The sequence below is a fragment of the Micromesistius poutassou genome (assembly GCF_964030765.1).
Source record: "Micromesistius poutassou genome assembly, chromosome: 12".
NCBI lineage: Eukaryota > Metazoa > Chordata > Actinopteri > Gadiformes > Gadidae > Micromesistius > Micromesistius poutassou.
In genome coordinates, this window is record NC_140282.1 from 17,003,323 (window position 1) to 17,015,470 (window position 12,148).

The window sequence follows — 12,148 nt, forward strand, 5'->3', positions numbered from 1 at the left end:
TCAAATATTCTAAATGAAGCCACAAGTTAGGCTACACCGAACTTGGTGAATTGCCATTTCTCTGTCTTTCTTAATGTAGCATTTCCACTCTGTTGAATGTGAATATGCTTAGCTGCCTCTGGGAATGGTGTGGAGCCCTCATTTACACAGCATGCATGCAGCATGCTCTAGTAGTATCTGGCAGTAATTTTTTAGGTGTGTGTCTTATGTATGTTTTCCTCGGGCATACACAGGACAGGACAGGAGCTTGTTGCACCCAGATAGCAGCACTGTGTCACTCAGGATCCAGAGTAGGACTGCTTTTAAATCCTTCTTTGCAGTTCCTTCTGTAGCACAGTCCAATTGAAAGTTGACAGACGCTCTAGCCGTTCCTACCTTTGACAGAACAAAAAAATATATAGAAATTGGAGGATGTATCGCTACCATTACCACCACGCTACCATTTTGTTTTCCTAGGCCTGGAGTCAGTGCCCCTTGTTTTCCACCGTGAATGTGAAATGATGCACACTGCTAATCTACAAAGCAGCTTGCATTCAATCGCCCAGTAGGCGTACAGAGAACAAACCGCCCACACATCCACGGCACCACTTGGCGGTTCACAGGAAGTGAATAGAAAAAAGGCCCTTGCCTCATTGGCATTCCCAAAGTGCACCGTCCTTGCTATTGGTGTGGCCTTTTTGCTGTTGTTGGGGTTTTTCTCCTTCCCCCTCTTTGATTTTGTTCCCAGCCCCTGGCAGTGTCTGATTTAGCCCTGTCCTTTTCTACATGGCTGCTCCTCTCCGTTGCCTGACAGCCAGCCACTCACCCCCCAACATCTCTCGACAAGCAAGGCTAAGAGATGGCAACACAGGGGCTAGGATGCTAGCAGGGGGTTGGGAGACCAGAGGGAGGGTAAAGATAGGCGGAGTGACAGGGGGTTAGATGGACAAGGCCTGTTCTGTTGGTGACACAATGCCCTTTCTTTCCAACCACGGGAACTTAAGCGTGACACGGCTCACCCATTTTGACACAACTTTCCCTGTGCCAGGCGTGTTGCTTGTCCTTAACTTCAATGAATTGCAAAGTTTGTTAAACAAAAAGCATAATGATCACACTGCTTGCAGCGTTTACAGCAGTGCTCTTGTGCCTGGTGATGTTTCTGTGCTGCCATTAAAGACAAACACTTCTTTGCAGTCGAACAACGAGGCAGTGTTAACATGAAGACTGTAGACATAAACGATCCTAGTATATTTTTCAGAATGTCATAGATTCATCTTAACAAACGAAAACACCACATAACATCTGGGAAAATTAATTAAATAATTAAATAAACAGTTGGCAACAGCTGCGTTGCAGAATTAGGTGATTAGGGCAATTCTTTTAACCTAATCTAAAGCATACTACATAATTTCAGTACCAGACGGATGCTTAGAGTTGCTTGCTGTTGATGTGGTCGCTGATGAGATGACATTTGAAAGAAGAGAGTGGCTGTCAACTTTCCAAAGAGTCATCAATGATTGTCAGGCATGTGCTGGTATTAGAAATGCTAATATATAATCAAGTTAATTAAACACTTCACTAGGCTGTTATTTTCTAATGACATGTACATTGCAAAAAACTAATACATGGAAAGATATGCTGTTCATATACAGGATATCTTTCCATGTATTAGTATTTTGCAATGTACATTGACCTGGGTGAATACTGGATTTTGATTGGCTGGATGGGTGTTGATTAACTTCCTATAACCGCAAGGCTATGACGTAGTCGTAACATTACAACACGGCCCGCCTCTTTAAAATACTTTGCAACATTTCCTAAACCTCACGCCAGCTGGCCAGTGTTCTATGGGCTAAAAAAAACCCTGTTAACCGATTAAGAGCTAGTAGTTCTGAGATCTTCTGGTCTACTGGCACAGGGATTAAATTGTGTGAGCTAAAGTTTAAATTTTTAGACAGAATTTAATCACCACCCTATTATAATGATTCACATATGGCCGTGGTATATCCGCACACCTCTTTATGGATTATTATCCATTATTTATACCATGGCCAGTAAAAATTCTAGTGTTGAAAGGTGTGTATTATTATTTTCAGATACCAACACTGCTAGAGTATCATCAGTGTTTTAAACTAATGCACAACAATTCCCTAACTCGCATCAGCTGGCCAAGGTTTTTTTTTTGCTAAAATAACCTGTTAACTCACAACAAGCATTCAAGCAACAAGCATTTAACAAGATAACCAAAATAAAGAAACTATTTGAATACAACTGTCATCCTCAAAATGAATGTTACTATTTTTGTGCTACTATCTTAACCATGCATGGTCAATTTGCGTTAACAGTTACTCAATGTTTTAGAAAATATATCTTTGTTAAAACTAATTCAAATAACAGAGTTTTTGTGTATATGCGACTATGTTTAGAATGCTTTTCCATTGCCAGGTCTTTTCTATTAACTGGCGTCGTATGGGGATTTTCTTACGCCATATGAATCTCATGTTAACTATGGCGCTTGGCTGAATCCGTTCCAGGCGTTACTGAGACTCATGTATTTTTTAGATTGGACCATTTGTGTTTACAGGAGCACAACAAATATTGCAAGGTAAAAGCTCTTATTTCTTCGATAACTGCCCACCTGGTCATGTTTATCCTTTACATAATTGTTATATAAAAAATATGCAGCATTAAATGCAATTGTGAAATCCATTATTTCAGCCCGTCGCTTTTCCACATTCCAGAGTTGGGTTGCAGGATTACAGCTCTGGTTTATGGCCCTGCTTAAGCTCAGGAATCGGGAGGTGTTCACGTTCCCATGTAAAAACGTGTGGCGGTGATGCTCTAGTGATTTGTTTAGATCGAAATGGTCTTGGAATGAATAGTGGCTCCGTGTGGCCGCACTGACACCAGTTCCCTGCACGATTCCATCTCCCCTCGTTCTAGAACCAACCACCACCACCAGCAAAACACCACACCACAGCACCATCCCCCCCTTCCACTTCCCTCTCCCAGCACCCCCCTTCACACTGCCTGTGTCACCCCCATCACCTCTACGACCTCTGTCCTCCACACTCTTTGTGTACATGCTCAGGGTTTTTTTTTTAATCTTTCCACTCTACCCTTGGCTGTGTGGGGGAGGTTACGGGGGAGAATAGTGAGTTGTTCTGAAGGGGGGAGGGGAAGGGAGGTCGTGTTGGAGCTCAGCCCTGCAGGCGTCATCCTCGATTGTTATATGGCCTCCAGAGCTATAAAAACCCAGTAGGGCTGCTGGAGTGTACACAACACCCCCCCGACACACACACACCCCCCCCCCCTCCTCCTCCTCCTCCTCCTTCTTCCCTCACTTTGAAGCCTGTGTGGTAGCTCTCTCTGCTTTCACGTGGTGAAGGTCTGCATGGAGGGTGTAGCGGTGGACGACGGGTGGGTGGCGGTGGGAAGCGGCGCGATAACAAAGCTGTTGTCGTTGATGTACACACACATCCCCTTTAATTACATCGGGAATTTTTTTTTAACTGAAAACTGGTTTATTTCCTGAGAGATCTCCACCAGCCTGACTACCTAGCCTGGTATTCAGCACAGTCCACTGACCAACAAGATGAAGTGTTATCCCCGTCCATCTTCCCTAATGCCCCTATGCCCTCTTTAGCAACCCACCGGGCTGGCTTTCATATTGCAGAAAGGCCAATTGCTTATTGCGACAGGCTGCACTTCCCCGTCTGCTCGTCCTCTTCCCCCAGAGACCAAAGCAAAGGGTCTTCTCTTCAGTGTGGCACAACTGAACCAATGAAAACCAAATGAGGAAATCAAGGCGACTCCAGGCACAGTGCGGGGGGGAGAAGAAACAATAAGCAGAGGCCCGCCAGACAGGGCAGAACGGGGCTGATTAGCGCTGATGTTGAGCAGTCTCCCACTCCGCTCTCCATGACAAGTCTGATACAGAAGTGTGTGTGTGTGTGTGTGTGTGTGTGTGTGTGTGTGTGTGTGTGTGTGCTTCTCCCTTAGAATGCTAAACAGCTGCTTTGCCACCTACGCCTTTTACTCATGTGGAAGTAAACAGGCTCCAAATAATTGTCTGCACCTCACCCAGCCACACCCAACGAAATGGATAAGGACAATAGGGCAATACAACAGATTTTAATGTTAAAAATAAATTCCTTAAATGCAATTATACACCACTTTTAAACTAAACATTTGTTTAATTCTGCACTTATCAATACCCCTAAAATGTTATCTTAACCTAACATATAATCTGTAAACAAAAAATATACCCCCCGCGCGCCGATTTCAATAGGCCTTAGTCGCGTACTCCAGCCGCTTCAGCATACTTCGCTTTCTTAAGCTCATTGGCTTCTTCAACTCTTTGAAGATGAGTTTAAAATCAACTATTTTTTGATTACATATTAAGCCGTGTATGGATGGGGAAGATGGACTAGGATCAGGATGATGGTGGGGGCTGGAAACGGTAAAAATGGTATTTTGTGACACACTCCCTCCCACCGATCTTAAGACATAGCAGTAGGTGATCTTAGGGTCGGCAGACCTGCCTTTAGCATACTGATACCTCCAAATGTCATCTCTGCAATGCTGGAGAAGTTTATTGCTGTTGAAACACAGCCCAGAATGCCTTGGCTCCTACTTGCAGGGCTTGGGGATCACACAGGGGGCCCCTCTGGCCAAATACATTAATTCCATGCCAGTGGCCCCTACCAAACACACACACACACACACACACACACACACGTAACAAGTATTTGAAACAAGTATTTTCTCCTCAAGCTGTACTCGCTGATTTCCTTTCGCACGATAAAAGGTACAGGAACACAGGAAGCTTCAGAAAATATTTTTTTGACAAATAGAGTATTCGTGCAACCAGTACCAGCAAATAGGCTTCCTTCTGCCGCTAGGCTTCTGTGCCCTTTTGAACAGCAAGTATCAAAGGTCTCATTTACCCGCTTCAGGAGAGGGGTGCATGCTCATTGAACTGGCTATAGCAATATGTCTTGGCCATAGACAAGCAGACTTTAGCCAAGCATTGACCAATGGGCCAGTGAGAGTTAAGACGTTTTCATACGTCATACATTTTTTTATGACATGTCTCTACTTTTTACATATAATGTCTGTCCAATTCTAAACCTCAACTGTTTATCCTATTTGCACCTCTTTCATGCTCCAATTGGTAGCACCAAGTCATCATGGCTTGTCTTTTGCCAAGACATCAAATGGAGGTTTACATTTCATCGCTGGCTAGCTACAAAGCCATTGTTACGGGCTAGCGATTGCATCGTCTTTCTTTGGTTGCGTACTCAACGATGTTGTGCCAGCCATTGTCCTGAGATATCATGTCTGCTATATACATATCAACAGGGGTGTGACTTATCCGCCTGCAGCAAACCTTTCTTTTAATCTCACCTCCATCTTGTTTGAGGAAAAAACACCTGAGGTTGAGAATGAGGGTGGGCTGGTGAGGCTGTCTACCACAACCGTATTTATTTATGCAAGTCGATCCATGAGAATTTGGTATGTAGAATAACTACGTGTTCAAACAGTCGCACGCATGTCTACTACGGGCTATGTGAGCTGGACCCATTGTAGTAAACACAGTGATTTGTGTTGAAGGGGGAGTGGGAGAGTTAAACTGTGTGACTGCTAACGCTGGAAACATGTGGGAAGCATACTAATGCTCTTATCCATCGCCTCCAAGTACTGTAAGGGATTTGACCTTTAACAAAGGGTGTTACTCTTGTCCATGGGAATGACTTTGCATTTTCACCCATTTGAGGCTGAAATGCAACCTGGAAGAATTCTCAACGGAAATCTTTTTTTTTTTAAGCCCCAGAAGGGACCAGCCTTTGTGGATGTATGTTCTGCTATTCACTGAAATGTATTTTAATAGACATCACATTCATATACGGCATATTTTATTAATTCATAGACGTGCGTTAGGGTTTTTAGTTATTTTGGTGTTTTTATTTTTAATTTCACTGTTGATGTTCTTCTATACAAATGCATAAATTAAATCAACTTGATAATTAATAAGAATTCACTGTGCTTTATGTGTATTGAGTATATGCACAAGTCACTGCACAGAACCTCCATACTTTACTCCACAGTCATGGCTGGGTTTTAAAACACTCTATATTAATATTAACACTCTGCTTTCTTTGGACAAGCTCCCACTCTCGTCACGTGTCATGAATGCAGAGAAGCCCTTTAAGATGGACTGCTTGGAAATGTGCTCACACTTGATTGCTCAAACCTTTCATTTGTCAGCGGTGCTATGATTGCCCACGGCTGCGCCCAGCTACTCTTTGTTTCCAGCCTGTAATGCCTACCCAGCCTTATTTTTCTCATTGTTACCTTCGCGCCTTCTCTCCACAAGTATTGAATAAAATCAGTTTCAGGCTGCAGCACTATGCAAAATCCAACTGTACTGTATAAACTGTTTACTGGGAGATAGCAAACCTCATTAGCAGCTACATTTGAATCAACATCTCACTCTGCACAAGGTCATAATTACCAGTAGCTAAAAGCACTATTATGTGGTTTGCTTTGATTTAAAGGGATTTCACCTAGACTGTTCATAGTAAATCCTTTGCAAAATGATGCTAAACTATCATTCGTAGGAATCATTTTGATATTCACTCACCAGCCTTAACTGATCTTGTCACATCACATGGAAGATAACAAAGACCATTTTACAAGGGTCAGTCAGGGAAAATGTTATTAACCCCTTGGCGAAGGCGCTTTGGAGCAGGGCAGAGTTCAGTCAGTGAACCCTTGGCCCAAACAGAGTTGACCAGCAGCAGGGGGCCTCTGATAATGTGCCCCCCCCGCATCAGACGTAATGGAACACGCCGGAGTTGGAGTGTTGCCGTAGCCGCTGACCCATGCAGCAGTCCCCCACCACCCCTCCCCACAGTGGATTTCCCCCTGCTATTAGGCTCTTTATTCAATAATGGTACACAAGTGCAATGCGGAGTATAGTGTGCAGATTGGTGGGGCTGCCGTTTGTTTGCAGCAGCACTGAAAGGAAATTGGCGAAATTACAGGCCAATTCCTCATTAACGTGGGCTTTACTCAACCAGCCGGAGTAACCCTAATGAGCTTGAGGTGAAAGAAAATTGAGGTGGGGGGTAGGGGTTGATCAGAGCTGGGAACAGGGCTTTATTTTTCATCCCCCTTCCCCCCACCCAAGGCCACCCCTCGTTGCCACCACCCACCAGCCCACCCACCGCAAACAAACCCTGACTGAACTCGGTGGATCCTTTTTTTTTTCTTTCCCTTTTTTGTGTTTTTAGTCTGCACCGACTGTTCAAACAAACAGACGCCAAGCAGAGACGGATCACAGGAGCAGTGTGCACTTAGCGTCCCTGCGTGTAAACAGATAATCTATGGGATAACTGCTCCGTGTTGTGCTGTGGAGTTTTACTCCACCTCGGTCTCACACAGGGAAATCTGCGTGGTGCGTCCTGACAGTTTTGACTGAACATCTTTCTCCTGTCTAGAACCTCAATCACTGGAAAACCTTCAACTATTTTTTTTTTAATGGCGTATTGAAAATCACCTGCTGAGTTGATTTAACTATTAAGATTTAATGATGAAAAATACAAAGAAAGCACTAACTTAAGCGGTGACCTGATGATAAATAAAAAGATGATGTTGCCTGCTGCACAATATAAGTTACCACAGCAGCTCATAACCATATGACAGTCTCCAGAGCTGCCTAGTGGTCAAATCTGTAAAGTGCTTTTTTTATTTTTTGGAATGCTGTAGAAAAAACATTATCTGCCCTGAAGACACCAAGGACTTGTCCAAGGATACCAAGGATATCACATTGAGAAAATCTCCACAAAATGTTTAAGGAACTATTAAGGAACACTATCATTTAGGCAGCTTGTTTTCTAACATATTTCTCATGAATTGGGTCAGAAATTCTGGATAGAATTTCCATCCAGGTACTGTTGGTTGGTTTGTTCTAGGATTCTAGTATTAAATGTATCAAGTAAATTTAGATTAAAGGCGCTGACATAAAAGCACGGTAGTAAAACATACATTTTCTAATTGAACTGCCTCAGTTATTGCAACTAAAAGTCTTTCACTATGCAACGAAACCCAAACCTATAATGGGCCTAATGAGGACATCTGCTAAAGGCTATGTTGTGGAAATGTTGCAGTCCAATTGCATGGAGCTTGCATTGGGCAAAGTGTAATCCAATTAGTATCAAAGAGTTTACTGTGATGTTAAAGCTTTACCTTTGACCCGTCATTATTTTTCAAGCTCCCTATGTGGGGAAAATTGTATTAGGAATACATTTATTTTTCACGAGTCTATGTGAAGCAGAATATATTATTCGGACAGTTCTACATTTCTGAATAGAAAACATGTGTGTGTATTGGCTACTTAGATCAAAGGCTGATCCGTGGTTAACAACATATGGTGAGAATGTTGAATATAAATGAGGATGGGGGAGGGGGCAAACAAGGTTTATTTTTCGTTATTTTTTTTACCAAAAAGCTATTTCAATGTTGTACATGAAATAATGGTATGCTATCTTGTCAGGTGCCCTGGGATTTGCCACACTTGTGGCAAGGGAAAGCAGTACAGGGTAGATCCTGAGCAACATGAAAGGCTAGTCAGTCATTTGCTCTGCCTTGATTTACATCTCAGCACGACCAGCTGCCAGAGCCATTTTGTCTTAGGCCCCGTCCACACGGAAACTATTTTTTTGTGAAAAAGCAGAAGTCTTGTGCGTCTGGGCCGACCGTCCAGACGGGTCCGGTGTTTTCGGTTAGGGGTGGATAAGATAAAAACGGCCCAATGTGTTTTCGTGTTAGGATTCGTGTGGACGCCAAATACGCAAACTATGATGTCATCGCCCTCCCACCAGCTGGGCAACGTTAGAGTTCTGTCTAATTAGTTTTGTTTGATTTGTTTGTTGATTTGTCCTCGACTGTATGTTTGTATACAGCGCGCTGGCTTGATGCGCATGCTCCGCCTCGTCTAGAATATGCAGAATATGTACTACAGTGTTTCTATATCTAGATGCGTTTTTGCAATGAGTCCTTAAAGACCGACTCATTGTGAAAACGCATCGAGCTGTAGAAACGCTGTAGTACATATCCAAGGCCACTGTGTGGCGCTGGTTCTTCACAAAAAAAAGTGGAGCGCATCAAGCCTGCGCGCTGTATACAAACATACAGTCGAGGAGAAGGAAGCAGTTGTTAAACCTTTTAGATTGAGCAGAAATACTTTTCAATGTACAGTTAGTAATTCAATTTACCAAGTATGTAAAGAATACATAGTAAAATACTACAAAAATAATACAAATCAAATAAAAAAATGAAAGAAAAAAAAATGCATGGGACCTGGTTTCGGAAAAGTGTGGGCACCGCAAACGCCGGATCCGTCTGGACAGTCGGGCCAAACGCATAAGATTTATGTGTTTTCACCAAAAAATCGTTTCCGTGTGGACGGGGCCTTAGTGTGACTGGAGAGCAAAGGAGGGAGGGGGGCTTAGCCGGGAAAGGCATTTCAGAAACAGGCTAGGGTCCTTTAAATGTTAGAGAAAGCTTGACTGCGGGGCATCTCGTGTGCCCTCTACTCACACATAGCATTCCTCCTTTGATCTGGTTGATAGTCTGCACAAGGGACTTGGATGCAGTGACTGGGCTTGTAGCCTAGTGTCAGTTGTTCTGGTTAAAGCTCTATAAATGCCTTGTGCACGCCATGGCTGAAAAGTGAGTTTTCAGCCATGTCTATGGGGGGAATTTGATGTTATGGAGAGAGAGAGAGAGAGAGAGGGAGAGGGGGAGAGAGAGAGAGAGGTGTGTGGTGAGCCAGGAAGATTTCCTGAGCTAATAAAATGCTTGGAGGAACAAGAGCTGCCAGCAAGCATTCCTGTGCCATTAGATAAGTCGGCTGACTGCAGCCTCCGGTTTTCTCTGCAGTGCCTGAGTAGCATGTAGAGGTCACCTCTGGGGGAGTGGGGGTTTTAATACATTTAGAGGGTCAAAAGGGTAGGTGCCTCTACCCTTCTTTAAATTAGATTTAATACTTATACGTCCCAAAAGAGCCATTTGTATTTGTCTGTTTGACCACTTGGTAAAAGCTACAATGCACACTGCACAATCTGTTGAAGCCTTTCCTCAATTAGAATGCAAGGTTAGATTTCCATGCATGCAGAGATGAACTCATTCTCAATGACTACTTGCAAATTCACACTAGGGGTTGCATAGACCTAGTCGACGAATCGATGGGTCGACGTTACTAGCACTAGTCAGGAGACCGTGCCAGGAGACATCGACTAGTCTTTGGCGCGTAGTTTCACACACTACCAATCTGGCGGTTGCGGAAAAGACTGCAGTTGGTGAGTTTTTGCCGCAGCAAACACTTCAAGCACGTTGCACTAATGGCGCGTTCACACCAAAAGCGGTGGTTTATTTGGTTTATTTGTTTCCCAGTATCATTTCCTTAATTTAGAAAACAGTTTTGTTCGTTTTTGAATTATAAAATAAATGCAATAATTTTTTGAAGTCGCGAGTTTTTGAAATTGTTGGAAGCGAGTTGAGCTGCCCTCGCCTGCTGTACCCACGGCCCAAACAAAGAACAGCCGAGACAACAAGAGTCTAGATTGCATTGTTTGAGTTAGGTTGTTTTGTGAGATGGAGGTGTATGCCCGTTATTATCAATAAAGGAAGGCATACAGATAAAAAAATATATATAAATAAAAACTCCAGTTTATCGCCTCAGTTCGTGCCCCACCTGGCATGTCTCCGCGCCCCTGTAGTGGGGCACGCCCCACAGTTTGAGAAACACTGCCCTGGCGAAAGGGTTTTCTCTCTGGCCGGCAATACCATCACCCGACGGCGATCAAGCCTTCATCCTGCCCACGTTGATGCCCTCATCTTTTTATATGCAAACCAGGAATGCAAGGCAAAGACTGCGAATGAGGATTTTGGCAGCCATAGGCTTACTAGACCGTCGTTTTATTTTAATAGTCTACTTCGGTGAGTTTAAATGGCCCACTCTATGTTATGGAACCGCTTATTTTGTTGTAGGCCTACCGGGCGTAGATTTAAACTTTCTGTTGTGCAGTTAAATTGGAGTTCTATCAAACAATTTAAAATGTATGTTTTGGTTAAAAGGCCTATGCCAAATGAATGTATTTCTGTACGTTTTTCTCCCCATGTAATTGCTGACACGCAATCAGACATTTTGAATGTTGGAATATATTTTTTCGTTACATTATATAATAGGCCTGTTACTGTATTTTTTTTTGTAGGCAGGCCTGAATTTGCACTACTAGCTGGTTGTCTGCCAGCGCAGAGATCTTGGCAAAATACATTTTTGGACAGCCCTTCTGTCCCCGTGTGTTTTTTTTTTTTTGTGTATGTGATGATTTCATCGACGACGTGTCGACTTCATTGATAGAAACGTTGACTTAAAAAAATCAGCAATCGTGCAACCCCTAATTCACACCAGCCACAATACCCATCACACATTTCATCAGTCCCAGCGAGGTCAAGTACTGCGTCAGGTTCAGCGCTTCAAGGCAGTGCCTTAAGCAAAAACACTTAAGCTGCTCTTTGCATGAGCATTCAATTCATTGGATTTGTATTCTCCATGTAAAGACTTTGGCACGTATGGTTCAACATGTTTTTATTTTGTCTTTTTATGTATGGTTGAACTGATTGCTATGTGTGGCATTTTTCTTGTCTTCACCCTGCTTTCATATAGAGGACAGTAACAAAGGGCAGACTATTTCTCCTTACATCGCTCTTCTTCAGGGATTTGTTCTCCAGGCATTGTGTTATTTAAATGGATAGGAGGCTCTGTGAATATTCTCCTGTAACCTTGCTGTGATCAGTCTGAGGAGGACCTGCTGCCAGCGTCTGATGTCTGAAGAAATTCTAAGCAAGGTCTCCTCTTTAAGTCCATGTTGTCCCCACAGATTCAGTGTGCATAGAGCATGAGTCGATTTGCTTCAGGAATAGGCTCATTGTGTGTCACTGCTGGAAACCTATTTGTACAGGTTAACCTTTATGTAAATCTCGGGTGTTTGCTTTTTGCATTCATACTATTTATTACCTTTGCAGTGAATCTCTTGGTTTTGTTGCCATGGTTGTGGAAGAAGTGTGCTGATAGCAGTTTATCATCAAAATGTATACG

The 12,148-nt window shown here is 43.2% G+C and overlaps 1 protein-coding gene across 1 annotated transcript in view; it reads left to right on the top strand.

Moving 5' to 3' along the window:
- Nucleotides 1-12,148, top strand: part of znf609b (zinc finger protein 609b) — a 102,079-nt gene that overhangs the window by 82,638 nt on the left and 7,293 nt on the right. The gene's annotated exons all lie outside the window — the stretch shown is intronic.